Source organism: Botryllus schlosseri, chromosome 10, assembly GCF_051294905.1.
Source record: "Botryllus schlosseri isolate E-star chromosome 10, Bs_hap1, whole genome shotgun sequence".
NCBI classification, from domain to species: domain Eukaryota; kingdom Metazoa; phylum Chordata; class Ascidiacea; order Stolidobranchia; family Styelidae; genus Botryllus; species Botryllus schlosseri.
The window spans coordinates 2,652,014-2,670,339 of NC_137245.1; the positions used below are offsets into that span (position 1 = coordinate 2,652,014).

The 18,326-nt window shown below is 41.9% G+C and overlaps 1 protein-coding gene across 1 annotated transcript in view; it reads left to right on the forward strand.

Moving 5' to 3' along the window:
- Positions 1-9,517: 9,517 nt before the first annotated feature.
- LOC145447823 (uncharacterized) overlaps positions 9,518-18,326 on the forward strand; it is a 245,308-nt gene continuing 236,499 nt past the window's right edge. Inside the window, exon 1 of the mRNA XM_080326098.1 lies at positions 9,518-9,531. The gene's annotated coding sequence lies outside the window, so the exon portion shown is untranslated. The remainder of the gene's footprint in view (positions 9,532-18,326) is intronic.

Here is an 18,326-nt window from a genome sequence, read left to right on the forward strand (position 1 = left end):
TTGGACGAAGCGATGTCCACGCGATTTATGTGTTCGGCGGGAAATGAAGCTGTTCTAAAGGCAGTATTTAAACTGAAAAGCGATTCTTTGAACTTCGAGACTGTTGTCAAAACAGCAACTGATACGGAAGATGCCGCCAAGGTAGCAAAAGAAACCGTTTATGGTGCAAAATCCGAAAACCCGTTTCAAACTAACGTGGTTAAGTCTTCTTATACAAAGAAAAGTAAAGGAGACGCCCAGAACTCCAAGAGTCGAGTTGCTGGATATGAAGGGGAAGGAAGAAACCTCTCTGAAAAGGCGTGTTTTCGATGTGACAAGTGCGGACACTCTCCTGATGAATGTAAATATGTAGATGCTGTCTGTCATTACTGCGACAAAAGAGGTCACATTCAACCAGCATGTCGTATCAAAAAGAAAGATAGGTTGACGGAGAAATGTGTTCGTAAGAACCGTCGCGTTAGAAGTGTTAAACATACACGATCGTATCCAGAAATCGAAATCGACGTGTATATCAATGAAGACATCCAGTCATTTGAGTTGGATACTGGCGCGAGAGAAAATTTCATGTCCAAAGACAGATGGATCGCTCTGGGAAGACCTGCTTTGCTAAAGGTGAATGCTGAGTTCGAATCTGCATCCTTGCATAAACTGAACACTCTAGGTACATTCACACCTAAGAATGTTTCACTGACAGATGTGAACAATCGGTCAGAAATATCCGATTTCTCATTTATAGTTACCGATATACCGAATTTGAACTTGATAGGCCGTAGTGGAATATTGAAGTTAGGAATTTCAATCGATGCTCTGCTATACGGTAACAGTGTTGTAAAATCACTTTCCAATGTTGATTTTTCGGAATTGGCCAAACGCTGCGAGGATATCAGTAACGAATTCCCAGAACTTTTCAAATCTGAATTGGGTTGTTTAAAGGATGTTAAGCTAGACATTCGATTTAAAAATGATGCGAAACCTATTTTCTGTAAATATCGCCCAGTACCGTTTGCTATCCGTGATGAGTTATCCCAAGCGTATGATGTAGGGATAGCCAAAGGTGTGTGGCAACCTGTCGATTTTAATGATTATGGTACGCCTGTTGTTCCAATTCGTAAACGATCGCTTCCTGGTAGTAAATCGGGAAAGATTCGTGTGTGCGGCGATTATTCTGTTACAGTTAATTCGCAACTTGAAACGCATAGACAACCTATTCCACTCGCGGAAGAGCTCATGCAGAAATTGGGCGGTGGATATGGTTTTACGAAGATTGACTTGGCTGATGCCTATAACCAAGTTCAACTGAGTGAAGAGAGTCAAAAGAGACTTGCTCTCAGCACACATCGTGGGGTCTTGCTGCAAATGAGGTTACCGTTCGGAATCTCTTCAGCACCAGGTTATTTCACTGAAATCATGAATCAGCTGACTGCCGACTTGAAAGGTGTAGCTGTTTACCTGGATGACATTTTGGTCAGCGGCGTCGACGCCGCCGATCACATGAATAATCTCCGTGCGTTATTGAAGAGACTTCAAGACAAAGGTCTCCGATGCCGAAGAGAAAAGTGCACATTCGCACAACCGTCAGTCGAATACCTAGGTCACAAATTATCAAGTGCCGGTATTTCCAAAGGTTCGAAAGTGGAGGCAGTGTTGAAAATGCCTGCTCCATCTAACGTTTCTGGTCTCAAATCATTTCTGGGCCAAGTACAATTCTACAGTAAATTTTTACCCAATCTGTCAGCGGTGACGGAACCGTTACACCGTCTTACAAGAAAGGGAATCCCGTGGTTTTGGGGTAAAGATGCGCAAGATTCATTCGAAGAATTGAAGAAAATGCTATGTGCAGATTTGCTCCTGGTTCACTTTGATCCAACAAAGAAGTTAGGATTATCATGTGACGCTTCGGAAGTAGGAATTGGTTGCGTACTTTTTCACCGTTCTGAAGATGGTTCTGAGAAGCCAATTTCCTACATGTCCAAAACGTTGACGGAAACTCAACGAAAGTATAGCCAGATTCACAAAGAAGCTTTGGCTATCATTTTTGCTCTCCAGAAGTATCATCAATACTTGTATGGAAGAAAGTTTATATTGGTTACTGACCATAAACCTCTACTGGCATTGTTTGGACCAAGCAAAGCGATACCGGCCCTCGCAGCAAATCGTCTGGCAAGATGGGCACTGACTTTGAACCAATACGATTATGATATTGAATATCGTAATACAAAGCAACACGGTAATGCTGATGCATTGAGTCGACTCCCGTTCAGTCATGACTCCGTATTTGATAAAGGGGAGGAAGAGGACAATATGAACATTGTTAGCACAGTACGTACTGTGAGCCAACAGATTAATCCTTCTGATCCTGGTATATTGGCAAAAGAATCCAGCAAAGATCCTGTCATTTCTGCTGTGATGAGATACACCAGAGTGGGCTGGCCAGAAAATGTTGTCAGCACCAAAGATCAAGGATATTCGGTTGAAGATTTTCGTAAGATATCCACATGTTTATCTGTTGAAAACGGATGTTTGTTTTCTGGAGCGAGAATCGTAATTCCCTCGAGTCTGCAAAGAAAGGTGTTGGATATTCTTCATTTGGGACATTTTGGAATGCAACGTATGAAGCAACTTGCTCGTAGTGCTGTGTATTGGCCGCGAATGGACAATGATATTGTGGACACGTGTCACAGATGTGTTTCATGCTGCGAAAATCAGAACGCTCCTAAGAAGGCAAGCATCCATCCTTGGATGTTACCTGAGAAGCCGTGGATGAGAGTTCATGTCGACCATGCAATCGAATTCATGGGAACCAATTGGCTCGTATTGACGGACTCGTATTCTAAATATCCTTGCATCCACCCGACCAATTCCGTTTCAAGCAAGGAAACGATCGGATTACTTGAACAGGACTTTGCACATTTTGGATATCCGTTTACCATTGTGTCTGACAATGCAAGTACGTTCAAGTCTGAAGAGTTTCAGAAATGGTGTAAAGAAAGAGGAATTATCCACCTTTCAGGTGCACCGTATCACCCATCTACGAATGGCGCCGCAGAAAAGCTGGTCGACTCATTCAAACGCGCACTACGCAAATCAAGTTTGCCGGCTAAGGCCGCATTACAGGAATTCCTCATGTTGTACAGGAGAACGCCGCTTGCAAGTGGATTATCTCCGAGTCAGCTTCTCAATGGCAGACAAATTCGAACAATGATTGATACGCTACTGCCATCTCCAGCTCATGCAGCTCAAGGCAAGCAAGTGAGAGAAGTTGAGAAGCAAGTAAAGGCTTCAGTCAATCGATTCACGGTTGGCACACCTTGTTATGCTCTGTATTATGGGCCGAAGAAGAATAAAAAGCCCAAATGGGTACCTGCGACAGTTACCAAGGTATTTGGTTCTCGCAGCGTCAATGTTATGGTTCATCCGCGTGGTCCTACGTGGAGAAGACACATTGATCAACTTCGACCAAGGTATGGAATTGAAGAAGACAGCGAGCCTGGCATCACACCTGATGTACCTGCTTTTAATTATCGAAGGGTAGTAAGCCCTCCGAGAAACAATATCGTGGCAATGCGTCATGCCTCTCCCGAAGTCCATGAATTACCGGAATATGGACCTCATAACCCGAGACGTTCGAAACGAACTCGTAAACCGAGAGTTATTCTTGATTTGTAATAACTCTCAAATTAGAAGGGAGGTGTTGTGGAATTACTTTGCGATTGTCGATAATGACTCGTGCTCGTTGATTGTTTTCCTGTGTTCCTACCGTCGTTAGTATTTCGTGTGTCGTAGTTCTGTTAAGGTTTGGTCGTGAATAAACGTGGTCGTGCTTGTACTGCATCGGTATAGCCTTCTTTGGTATATGATCAAGAAATAGTTTAAGAGGAACACAACAGTATGCAGGGTGACCGGAGCGAGAGGAAGTTATACCAGATGGGCTGTCAAAATAAACTCCGTCCTTCCAACATAAGTCCGCGAATAGTTCTAACTGCGCTTCGCTGAATAGCGTTGCCCCTGGTTCTAGAAATCATTCCCATTGACGCAAAAAGTTAGAACCGTCGTTTTTATATTCCTCGGCCAGAATTCTAATATTTTGGAAGTCATCACGTGTCCAGTTCTCAGGCAGTCCAATACTACTCTTTACTCTCTGAGAACAGGTGCAGAAGAACTTTTGTATTCGAGCCACAAATTCTCGCAGTTTCTGACAATTGACCTTGAATCAGAGGTCTCAAACACGCGGCCCGCGAGACCTTTTCGTGCGGCCCGCGACGGCATTTCGAATTTTCAAGTATTCGACAATATTTAACTGCAAAATATATATTTTTTATTTGAGAACTGGAAATTTGTTCTAAAACTACTCCAGAAGCCTGAAACTACTCATCAAACTTAACTATTACATCATTTTCAAAAGTTACCACGCAGTAGAAGAGCAATTACTACGTTACACGACTTGTTTATGATGGTAAAACATGACCCGCTGATGAATCGTGAGTGAAAATTGAGATTAGGACTTGGGCGCGAATGTTTGTAGAATTACTCGATCCCGGACACAATGTGTGATAAAATAAAAATGAGTTGAGTCGGGCCAAACGTTATAAGCAGGGAAGGAATTATTATGAATCAGAACCCCTGGACTTTAGCACAACCACCGACGCAACAAACTTAGCACATCCACCGACGCAACAAACTTAGTTTAGCACAACCACCGACGCAACAAACTATCAAACTGGTATGGAGAATGGTTATCAAAAGGTACAAATACAAATATCACATCTGCATCTGATCTCAAACAGGTAGAGACTAGTATCGGACTGCCTCAGAACTGTACACATGTTGTCAATAACGCAGAGCGAATGTTTGTAATTGTATAATTGACTCCAGAAGACTGCGTTTACAATACGCTGCGTGTTCCCTTGTGTTCGACGACCGGCGTAACCACGCCGTACGGCCTTGTTGGCTGACGTACCACGACCTGTCTATTGCACACGTATTCGATGGATCACAATTGTTTCTGTCTTCACGACTTGTAACTTTATTGAATCACGTACGCGTACGGCAATGCTACGGACTTCCGAATCAGCGAATAATCATGAATGAATAAATATCTCTACATAGTATTACCTACGCATATCTCTCCTAGCAACGAAGGAGAGTACATGCACAAAACATCGTGCGATTTCATATTTTGTTATCTACGTTCACACGACAAAATATACGACTAAGATGGGTCTTATCGGGTCTCAGTTCAGGGAATTGGGTAAGGTTTACCAACTCCTTATTGAATATTATTAAAATGGCGTTATACCAATATATTTCGTTAAATTGTCTTCCAAAATCTTAATATTCTGGCCGAGGATTATAAAAACGACGGTTCTAACTTTTTGCGTCACTGGCAAGGATTTCCCGAACCAGGGGCAACGCTCTTCAGCGAAGCGCAGTTGGAACTATTCGCCGACTTATGTCGGAAGGGCGGAGTTTATTTTGACGGCACATCGAGTGTAATTCGCTCTCGCTGCGGCCACCCTGCATGCCAAATTTGTCCATTGGTTATGCGATATCCATATGAGGGTTATCCTGGCTTGCCTGTTGCTACTTTTGTAACAGCATCACACGCGACTATAGGTATTGTAACATTTTTACTGCGTTTCAAGGATGCTGCTCCCCCAAAAGCGAATCCTGGACTATTTTTGATCGATGTGGCTCTTACTCTGTGGAATTCAGTGTTATAGCTCTATAGCAGGGAAACCAGGTTACCATATACCGAACGAGATAGTGTCGTGGCGATATGTCCGGTTTCTTAATCGGTATCCTCTTATCAAGACAAAACATTCCAGAAGTGGTTATCGTGCTATCGACGTCTACAAGAACACAAAAGTATTGACAGATCACGCGACTTGACGTCTGAAGAATATTAATCTGAAGAATATTAATCTGACGATTCCGGCAATTATGGAGATTTTTTCTACAATGATGCGTCGCTGGACAGAAAACCGGAGCTCAAGTCGCCTTTTATTTACGATATGACAAAATGATCAACGAACTCAAGCACAGTGAATCATACAGAAACGGAAATGGTAAAGAAAAATTATCCGAGGAAAATGCATACTTCCCCGACATTTTTATGGAAAATTGATGTCGAAACTCGCAGAAACATCCCGCCTTTTACTTGGTGATTTATCGCAACATGTCATTGAAAATTCTGTGACTGCTTTCTATGCAAAATATTCCAATTTCTACAACAATCTCGAAAAGCAAAGCAATGATAAGGTAATACAGTGTATATGTAAAAACCAGTGGCGGCTCGTGACAATATCGGGTGGTGGGGCAAGGGCTGCGAGCGACTTTTATCAACATGACGTCACAATGGCGTTTTCCAATGTAAAACAGTAACTTTATGATGGTCACATGAATTTCCCAACAACAAGTGATTTTAACGTAGGTGCCGCGAGAGGTTTGCCGGTGAGCCGTGACTTGAAGTGTGGAACAAATGTTTTATTCATTTTTTTTTTAATCAAAGGATTATTTTACAAAATGTACGTGAACTAAGAATCGTCCCTGTGCCACGAATCAATTATCAGGTCATCCTTAGTAGCATGCGTTATGATTTCATGGTAGAGTTAGGGCCTATCGATTTGCAAAATCTCTAATTTTTCTAAGCCCGTCCGAGAGTGTTTCGTACACGATCCTGGTGTGTTACGACCACTGAGCTGGTGGTTACGACCAGGTGATAGGCAACCAAAGCGGAGGCACCCGGCGTACGATTGGATCAATGGACTGGACAACTTAGACCTCTAATTTTCGCTCAAAAGGCAACTGCGTAAACTACGTACGGAGCAAAGATTCAATACGATCAATGTTCGCACTTGACTTGACCTGACTAATTCCAGTGACTAGAACTCGAGAGATTGCGTAAGCCTAACTGGAAAGGTCAACGAGTTCGGACACATACGCAATTGTTATCTCATAGATTGGGCCTGTCATATTGAATCCAGATGATCAATTTGAATGGTCTTTGAAGAACTAAGGACAGCAGCCTCGGAACTTCGGTCTCGGAACAACATAGGACATTTTGGGCTTGAAACTGGAGACTGTGACACAACACATACGGTTTACCGTCTATAAGTCTGCTGCGAAATCGCCGTTGGAAAATATATTAATCAATAAATACATGAATGAAAGCCGCAAACTTAGTATACTGTTACAAGAAATCATCAAGAAGTAGCATAGGCCTACGCAGTCTCATACATAACCCATTCCGGCATGGTACACTGTCAAAATCAATACAAACAAACGAACACCAAACGGCTTTTGCGTAAATCTGTTAGCGATAAATGAAGAGTCAGCTCTCACTCGACTTTGGAAACGAAATTAGCACCAACATAGTCCAGTGACAAACTTAAAACTTGTTTGTTACAGCGGTCGATACTAACATTAAGACTTACCGTACCAAACTGCCAAATGTCATGACCGATCTCGGTATGCAACATCGTCAAAATCAATGGAGGCCAATACCGGCTTTTGAGTAAAATCTGTTTGCTGTACAATGTACGATTGTACATGATAGATCAGCACACACTATACTTCGGAAACGAAATTACTACCCTTATCTTTAAGTAGCAAGCCTGAAACGTGGACCAGTGTTAAATACTACCTTCACGACATATCATACCAAGTTTCAAGAATTATCATGGTGCGAAACACCATCAAAATCGACCTATACCAGCAAAGGCCGACTCAACGCATATTACGGTAACCGAGTTCAGATATAGATGCGATTGTTACATCACACCTTAGGGGCGACAAGGCATATTCGCCCCGGTTGCTCGGCCATTTTACGAATAGGAGAGAGTAAATCACCGTTTCTTTATTGTGCGCGGCTTTGAGAGAATAGATAGTGAAAGCTTGTTATGAGCGCCACAAAGCGAAAACACAGAAGAGAATTCTATTTTCGCAGATACTTCGCTATGTATGGGCATTTGCAAGCGAAAGCACAAGAAGAACGCGGGTTTCGCTGTGATCTCGGTATATATTGTGCGCTGTGCGTCTATAAATGGTTAAATTGTTATTGAACAGAATTTTAGGTGGGGCAATGCCCCAGTTGCCCTATAGGACGAGCCGCCACTGGTAAAAACATTCGAACCCAAGGAATAGTTGAAGAACATTTTTTCCAATTTCAAAAATATTTACTTTGAACATACCTCATCGAAATGCTCACTGGAATAAATTTATCCTAACATATCGCAACGAAGTGTCAAGGACTTGTGAGAGATGTTGCGATACAGTTTTCCATACAAAGTATAAACGGTAAATCAAATAAAACGCAAAAAATGTTTCAGAGATCGTCTTCATCGAAAGCTAAAACTTCCGATCCAAATCACCAACTCATCAAATCAGTATTCAAGAAACGAAACAAGATAGGGAAAGTGTTGAAGCAGGTAGATAACAGCAGCTGCGGGGTTTGCATTCGCCTTGTCGCTGGGTGATATGCTCCGCAGGAACCGTCAAATACCCAATGGACCAAACACATTTACACCACTGGATATCCGTTATAATATCATTACGTGCATCCCTATTTCTTGAAAAAATATCCATTTTCAAAATATTCTGCTGGGTTCCCTATTGTGTTCCGAAAGCTGAAATATTTTTTGGGGTAATGTTGGGGTAGTTATTTCGACTTGTAGCGAGGAGTGGATCTGCCCTTGGGGTCGCAGAGGGGTGGATATGAATTTTTGAATATCTGTTGTGATATCATCACCGGCATATTTATTTCTTGAAATATTATCCATCTTCAAAAGATTCTGCTGGGTCGCCTATTGTGTTCCGAAAGCTGAAATATTTTGGGGGGTAATGTTGGGATAGTCATTTCGACTTGTAGTAAAGGGTGGACCTGCCCTTGGGGTCACGGAGGGGTGAAAATGATTTTTTTTTAAATATCCGTTATAATATCATTACGGGCACCCTTATTTCTTGAAATAATATCCATTTTTAAAAGATTCTGCTGGGTCCCCTATTATGTTCCGAAGGCTGAAAAATTTCTGGGGTAATGTTGGGATAGTCATTTCGACTTGTAGCAAGGAGTGGATCTGCCCTTGGGGTCGCAAAGGGGTGAATATGAATTTTTAAATATACGTTATGATATCATTACGGGCATATTCATTTCTTGAAATATTATCCATTTTCAAAAGATTCTGCTAGGTTCCCTATTGTGTTCCCAAGACTGAAATATTTTTGGGGTAATGTTGGGATAGTCATTTCGACTTGTAGCAAAGAGTGGACCCGACCTTGGGGTCGCAGAGGGGTGAATATGAATTTTTAAATATACGTTATGATATCACTACGGGCATATTTATTTCTTGAAATATTATCCATTTTCAAAAGATTCTGCTGGGTCCCTATTGTGTTCCCAAGACTGAAATATCTTTTGGGGTAATGTTTGGATAGTCATTTTCGACTTGTAGCAAGGAGTGGATCTGCCCTTGAGGTCGTAGAGGGGTGAATATGAATTTTTAAATATCCGTTGGAGTATTTGGTTGTATTAAGGTTTAAAGTAATCTAGGCTATAACCTAGGCTATAGATCCATCCAAGAAACAAAATGACAAAGTCTGGAACACATGAAGATGCCATCCTGGCGAGACTGAAGAAGATGGACAGTAAACTGGAAGATACGCTCAGTGAAGTCAAAGGTTTGACACAGCTGAATATAACACTGCAAAAGCAATATGAAATATTGCAATCTGAGCTTGATAAGACCAACCTAGAGGTTAGGAAACTAAAGGAAGAGAACAAGGAACTCCGGAAAGAGATAGAAACTTGCAAGACTGGAATGGAATTCATGAATGCAGAATTTGAGAGCAACAAAGAAAATCTAAAACGAGCCTCGCAAGAAACCATGCTCAAGGAACACGACAAATTTGAATCAACTATGAGTATCCTGAACAAAAAAATATCTGGCCTAGTACGCACCAATGACAACCTGGAGCAGCAATCTCGAAACAACAACCTGGAATTTCATGGTGTTCCCTACTCCAAAAAAGAAGATCTGCCGGAGACCATCATGAAAATAGCTAACGCCTTGAAAGCTGACATCACTGCGCCACAGCTTGTGCACTGCTATAGAGTGCGCTTCAAAAATCCAGACAAAACAGGACCCATTGTAGCTAAATTCTCTTCGGACCAACCAAAAAAAGAATTCCTCAAAGTGAGAAAGGCCAAAAAGGATATCAAGGACTTCGGTGTTGAAGGAATGGAACAACTCTTCCTAAACGAAAATTTAACAAATTACAGAAGAGATGTCTTCTTTGAAGCGCGAGCTGCGAAAAAAGAAAAAAGCTTCAAATACCTCTGGACTGCAAATGGGAATATCTACATAAAAAAGAATGATGGCGCACCCAGAATCCACATTGAGTCAAAGGATGACCTCAATAAACTCAAATAGAAGCTGCTATACTGCTCTCTCACTGCAACCGCAACCCACACTAAAAAATGGCTCAAAACTTTTTCAACATGAGCAACTGCAGATCTATCAATTCAACGAATAGTAGTGACATCCCATCATCTCAAGGAATTTTACTTGCACACTTAAACACAAGATCCCTCCAAGCTCATCTAGATGAAATTCCCCCCTGTTTGAGATGTTTAATTGCTCACCAACCATCATCGGAATCTCTGAGACCAAGTTGAAAGAACATCCAACAACTAATGTTAACCTGACAGGTTTCAACTTTTTACACTCGCCATCTAAAACGAACGCTGGAGGTGTTGGACTATACATCAACGAAGGTGTGAGATATGACATGATGCCCGACGTAAAATTTGAAACCGAAGGCGTAGAATATATATTTGTCAGAGTGCATGTACAAAAAGCTCTCACAGTGGCAGTCATCTACAAACACCCAGGAACAAAGCAAGAGACTTTTCTTGACGAATTCTCAAATATACTGGAAACGTTAACGGCAGCTAACGAACAAATATTTATTATGGGAGACATAAATATTGATTTGCTGAAGACCACCAACTTCAACACAAGGTACCGTGAAATGCTTGATTCTTATGGAATAGCTCAGATAATTACTGAACCCACAAGAATAGCTGACCAATCCAAAACTCTACTAGATCACTTCTACTGCAACACTCATCAATATCACCTGTCCCCTTTTGTGCTCCAACACAGTATGACTGATCACTATCCCATCATCTGCCACATGAAATTGGTCCTGCCACAATGTGCTAAAGAATTTGAATCTCGAACGCCCTTGAACCCACGCGGTATTGAGGAGTATATTGAAATTGTCAGCAATACCTTCAACAACTACAAAACTCCTCCACTCACAATTGACAACTACAATCGCCACTTTGAAAAATTTATTGAGGAACTGCGGGCAGCCCTCGACACATCTTTCCCAATTAGGAAAGTCAACCGCAATGCAAGGCGCTTGAAATCGAAACCCTGGATTGGTCATGACATACTAGTTGCGATCAAAACAAGGGATTGGATGCATAAACACTACTATCTGCAAGGCACAAGTGAAGGCAAAAAAGTGTACAAAAAATATGCAAACCAAGTGACGCATATGAAAGAAAATGCCAAAAAGGCATACTTCCAAAAAAGATTCGAAGAGTGCTCCAAGGATCCCAAGAACACATGGAAAACCATTGGAGAAATTATCAACCTAACTAAAGGTAATGCTCCCAAGAGTGCTGCTGACATCGAGCTACTTGAGAATGGCAACATGATCAAAGACCAGCTTGCAGTAGCAGAAAAGTTCAATCAGTATTTTTGCAACATTGGTCCGGATCTTGCAGCTTCAATACCAAACTCCTCCGATGACTTTCTCTCGTACTTAAGTCCTGGCCCTCAGAAATCCATTTTTCTTGAGCCGACAAGTGAAGGAGAAGTTGCCATCATACTATCTGAAATGAAAAGTAGCAAAGCAGTAGGACCCGATCTCATCCCAACGCACTTTCTGAAGCTAGTCTTTAATATTATTGGTGATGTTATATGCATTTTCTTTAATGAGTCGATACGTCTGGGCATTTTCCCAGATGCACTGAAAACTGCCAGAGTAATGCCAGTGTTTAAGAAAGGCTGTAAAAAGCTAATTTCTAACTACCGACCAATATCTGTTCTGCCAAATCTTGCCACGGTTTTTGAAAAACTGATTGACTGCCGACTCAAAAAATTTTTTGAATTGAATGCAGTACTGTCTCCAACCCAGCATGGATTCAGATCAAACCACAACACCAACCATGCAATACTATCAATTGTAACGGACTATTACAAAACCATCAAGCAAAAAAAAAGTGGCTGCAGCATTTTTATCGACCTCCGCAAAGCTTTCGACACAGTTAACCACAGAATCTTAAGATACAAGCTAGAACACTATGGAATCAGGGGTATTGCAGCAACTCTACTTGAAAGCTACCTGGCAAATCGCAAACAATTTGTTAAACTGGGGACATTAAGATCGACTACCAGAGATATAACTTGTGGATTCCCACAAGGCTCAGTCCTTGGACCGACTTTTTTCCTCATTTATATTAACGACATTGTTAATGCATCTTTATTCCGCACAACCCTATTTGCTGATGATACTCACCTCTTCATAACCTCCAACACTGGCAATGATTTGCATGCATCCGTGAATAGGGAACTCCCAAAAGTGTCGAGATGGCTCCAAGCAAACAAACTAAGCTTGAATGCAGATAAGACCGAGATGCTCCTTTTAAATAATGTCAATCATAGTTTCACTGTGAACATCAATCATAAACAAATCTCCATATGTGACTCAGCAAAATATCTCGGTGTCACTATTGATGCTAAAATGTCTTGGAAGCAGCATATTGAATGCACAATATCAAAACTAGCTCGGTGTGTGGGAATAATGACCCGTCTGCAATCTTTGGTTTCCAGATCAATACTACGAACCATATATTTTTCTCTTTTCCACTCTCACCTGCAATATGGAATCGTAGTATGGGGAAGTGCATGCAAAACATTTCTGTGCAGAATTCGAACCCTGCAAAACCGTGCGATACGGCTGATCTCATCTGTACCTTTACGTACCAATTTATCGCCTTACTACCGTAAGCATCGAATTTTGCGAGTTGATGAGCTATATCGCTTCGAAGTATCAAAAGTTGTTCACAAATATTTTTCCAATAGTCTGCCTCCTGTGTTTGATGACTTTTTCATACCTGCTAAAAATGTCCATTCCCATTACACGAGATCCTCGTCAAAGGGGAATATCTACTTACCCCCACCCAATAGCAACCTAACTAAGAGATCTATCGACTACTCGGGACCTATCATTTGGAATGCATTACCGCCACATATCCGTGAATTGCCTTATGATAGATTCAAAAAAGCCCTACTTGATCACCTCTTATCGCTACACTAACACTGTTGCCCTACCTCGCCCAGACATTGCTTCATTGATCATTTGCTACCATCGTTTAATTTTTCTTCTATTTTATTTTTTTAACTACTGTAACTTTTTTTACAGCCAGACTGTTTAGAGTCAAGTGTACCTGTTTGATGCTGGTGTGATCAGACTAGATGACCCTCACGGTCTTATCGATCATTCCTATCTAATACCGAATACTGTGCATGCATATTTTCTGTACCACTACCACTGCCGTGTGTTATGTATTTTGGTTTGATGAAAAATAAAGACTCTCTCTCTCTCTCTCGTTATGATATCATTACGGACATATTTATTTCTTGAAATATTATCCATTTTCAAAAGATTCTACTGGGTCCCCTATTGTTCCTAAAGCTGAAATATTTTTTGGGGTAATGTTGGGATAGTCATTTCCGACTTGTAGCAAAGAGTGGACCTGCCCTTGGGGTCGCAGAGGGGTGAAAATGATTTTTTAAATATACGTTATAATATCATTACAGGCATATCTATCTATTTCTTGAAAAAATATCCATTTTCAAAAGATTCTGCTAGGTTCCCTATTGTGTTCCGAAGACTGAAATATCTATTGGGGTAAAGTTGGGATAGTCATTTCGACTTGTAGCAAGGAGTGGATCTGCCCTTGGGATCGCAGTGCGGTGAATATGATTTTTTAAATATCCGTTATGACAGGGGCGGGCAACTTCTCCAGTCGGCGGGCCGGATATAGGAAAATTAAATACTTGGCGGGCCGGATTGCTGAATCGAAACAATATTCGCCCATTTATCCACATACACAAGGAATAAACCGTATTTAATGAATGTATTTTAATAGTGACGGATGTATTTTAATAGTGACGAAGACAATGTGGTGGTTTTTTTCTCTCTGATCGATCAACACGATTCCATCCCTAATTAAGATTTGAAGGCGTTCGATGAGCCCGGTATCAAAAATTCACCAAGATATCTCTTCATTAGAATTTAGTACAGGGGTTGCCAACCTTTTTGCCATTCATGGCCGCATTTCGACTACTCATGTAGCCTACGGCCGCATTCCAGGCATAGTCATAATGAACTATCTGGACGCCAAATACACATGCTAAAGTGTCCATTGAAGCGAGAGCTCCGTTTATTGCGAGCGAAGTTAGTAACTGGCCAGTAAACGCATCAACATGCATGCATTGAAAAGCGACGCGCAAACATTCACAAATTGGCAATCAAATAATCAGACGATTGACGAGCGTGCCTTGTAGAGTCGCTACACCATCCCCCTCCAGCGGCGGGGATCCTCAGGAACCGTAGCGAGATGGAGGATGCCTGTTGCGTTACGATCTTCTTGCATTTTGAAAATCGCGCGGTTGCTCGATCTCACTTGGTTGCCGCGGTGGTCTGCCCCGTTTTGCAGGTTGTGCTACTTCCACTGGTTCGTTTAGATCAGTGGTTCTTAACCTTTTTTCCTCCAGCGCCCCCTTTCAAAAATTATCGTGCTCCAGCGCCCCCCAAACTTCATAATGTAAGGAATGTAATAAAGACAATGAGTAAGAGGGAGGGCCGTAACAGCACTTCGTCAACCCCCTAAAAACGATTGCCTTGCGCACCCACGCCCTTCGCCCCCACGAACCCCCTATCGTGATTTCGATGGTCAGCAAAGTTTGTGTGGCCTGGTCACCCTAGGTACCAAAATTTTCTATAATGCATGAATGAATAGGTGGCAATTACATATATACGTCGCGATAAACTGAGTGAGCTGTTGTATGGGAAGATAAAGGGCATGTAATTAATAATCAAACATATTCGGGCGTGCCCGCAGGCACAATTATTCGTCACCAGGGCCGTTACAGCACTTCGCCAGCCCCCCCCCCCAAACAAAGAACGTTGGTCCTGGACGTCCATCGGGTGATTAACCAAGCTTCCGGGGGACTTCACTCCCAGACCCCCATTAGGCTGTCCTCTATTTGCTGAAAGCCTGTTAGGTATCTACATTGGGTGTCCATTCACTGAGGCAGCTACTGTCGCCTAGTCGCGCGAAGCGCGAAAAATTTCACTAATTAATGATTAAATTGGTCAATATCATCGGAAATTGCATGTAAATTGAGAATAATTTTTATCCTCTCTCTGCTCACGTAAACACATTTACCGGTAGAGCTGAGGGAGGTGCAATGTTCCCTCTAAGCTGCGCACGTGCGCAGTGCTGACACGGTCTCTGCGCACAGAAAATCTACGTTGCGCACAACAAATCCGAAGTTATTACCGTTTTTTAGTCGATACGCACTGTTGTCCACGGGTCAGGGCAGTGAGTTGTTGAGTGTGCGCAGACTCATCAAAACTTGAAGCGAACATTGTGAGGTTTCTTGGAAACTGTAGGGCCCGTTACTAATAATTAAACATATTCGGGCGGGCGAACCCGTTGGTATGACTTCGTTGCATGATGTTATTTCGTGACCCCCTGTCTGCAATATCAAAAAATATAGAATCACTCAATGGGGATATCGCCCAACAGGAATATCCCTGTCGCCCAATCGTACTAAACTAAAAGACGCACACGATTTCAGATTGGTATTTCTTCACTGACATATAATTTTTCCCTGCCAGATGGAATTCGTCTTCTGGGGTTCAGATTGCCAAGACATGAACATTTGGTGTCAGTTTTTTAGGCGCCCATGGACAATTAACCATATATGTATTTTGAAGGCTATATGTAACGAAGTTTTCGGTGATAATTTGCTCTGAATACTCATTAAGGATATGTCCTATCACCACATCATCTACTGCGAAGCCTTTTTCTCCAGCGCCCCCCATACCGCCCCCCTGAGCCCAGCGCCCCCCATATCGCCCCCTGAGCGTTTCCGCCCCCCTTCAACATCGCCAGCGCCCCCTGGGGGGCGCTGGGGGCAAGGTTAAGAACCACTGGTTTAGATCCATATACGCCGGGTTTAGACGATCGACGGGCACCACTTCTGTTCTGCCGCCCATGGATAGCGTAAATGATTTCGTCGATTTCTTCAGAACCTTGTACGGTCCGTCGTAAGGTTTGGTCAACGGTGGTCGGTGTGCATCCTTTCGAATGAACACGTATGTGCATTCTTTCAAACTTCCGGGAACTGCGGTTTTTGACGTGCCGTGCCGTGACCAGGGCTGTGGAGTCGGAGTCGGAGTCGGTGGAGTCGGAGTCGGAGTCGGGGTAATTTTCGCTTGATGGAGTCGGAGTCGGAGTCGGAGTCGTGAAAACTATAATAGCTGGAGTCGGAGTCGGAGTCGATGGGAAAATACTGACTGGAGTCGGAGTCGGAGTTTGTAAGAATGACTTTGACTTCGACTCCGACTCCGACTCCAACTTCTCTATCATGAAAACATTTTCTTTCAAAGAATTTTCAATATAATTTTCACGTACCATCAATCACTGTTAATATTAACCATACAGATCAGGTGCGGCCAGCCCGTGGAACGCAGGCCAAATTTGGCACACGAGAAGGTTAGGTGTGGCCTGCGAGGTAATTCTCGAAATTATTTATGAAATCGAGGTACAATTGCAAGGCCAACCAAAATTTGGTTAGCAGTACCGCGAAATTTGATGATGACTAAAACAACAGTTCTGAGGCATAGACGTATCCAGGGGTCAGCCACATTTATCCCAGATCTTCGTATATAACCATGAAGTAGAATATTTCATAGCAGATTTATTTGACTTGAAATTTTCTCGGTACTTCGCATGATTTACTGTCACTAGATTTCTTGCATTCAGTATTTGAGCCCCCTTCAGAAAATTATGAATACATATTATTCACAGAATTGAGTCAACCAATATTCGCAATTAGGAAATACGGCTTTGCTTGTGCACTCGCAGTGAGATCGTCGACAAAAAATTTGCACAAAATGATAGAGGCATGTTCACTGATACCGTCGATTTTGCTATGTCTAAACGTCGAATAATCCTGTCCTTGCCAAATGAGCCCAGTGGTATACAGATGCGACCCCCAATGTATGTTAGCGACATACTTATTGATATAGCTATAGCCAATTCAGTCGTTATCTTGCAAAAAAAATTCGCGCTTCGCGCGGCCAGGGCCTGATTGCGCACTGCACAGTTGCATGACATAATGTTATCAATTTTAGAGCGTATAAATATAAGTATTGTTTCATAATTCGGTTCGCTCCTATCGACGACTAAAAAAAGGTTATCAACATTCCCGTTGCCCGCGCAATGGTTCGTAAATCTCAGGTGTCCCTTTCGCCGAAAAAGTTGCCCACCCCTGATATAGATAAAAGACATTACTTGCAAATTACAACTCAGTTGCAGAGGGGAAGAAAAACGCAAGATGCGTTTTCGCGATGCAGTCAAAAGTGATGCAATTTTTGGAATTATACCATGATACTCTGACAGAGAAAATGCATCGGCTGGTTTTGTAAATTGTAAAAATGACCAAACGATGCTTCCCATTTGACAAAATTTAAAATATTTGTAGTGTAGCTTAGCTGTTTGGGTCGAACAAATGATTAAAAAAGACTGCAAGTCCCAATCCTTGAATACTTGATTAAGTACATGTTGACTACTCAACTAAATTCCATTCATGACCAATGTCTATTACTAGTAGTAAGAGTGTTTGTGCTTGTAATCAGGATAGTGTGTAATGACAAAATTAGTAAGTTCGATTTCTTTATTAGTTGCTGAGTCATACACAAGAGCTACACTTGGATTTTTTATCTACATTTTTATAATACAGGATTGGATATCTTCCATATTTGAATGATTCATACATTTCAGGATATTAGAGAGTCCATGTTATAAAAATTGAATAAGGAAGGATATTTAGCAAATCTTTATTTCATGTTAATTGCATAATGGATAATTCGAGCTGTGCCACAATGAAACAATTTAGCATGCTACAGTTAATCATATGTTTGCATATGTTTAATGGTTGTATGATAGTCATTCAACC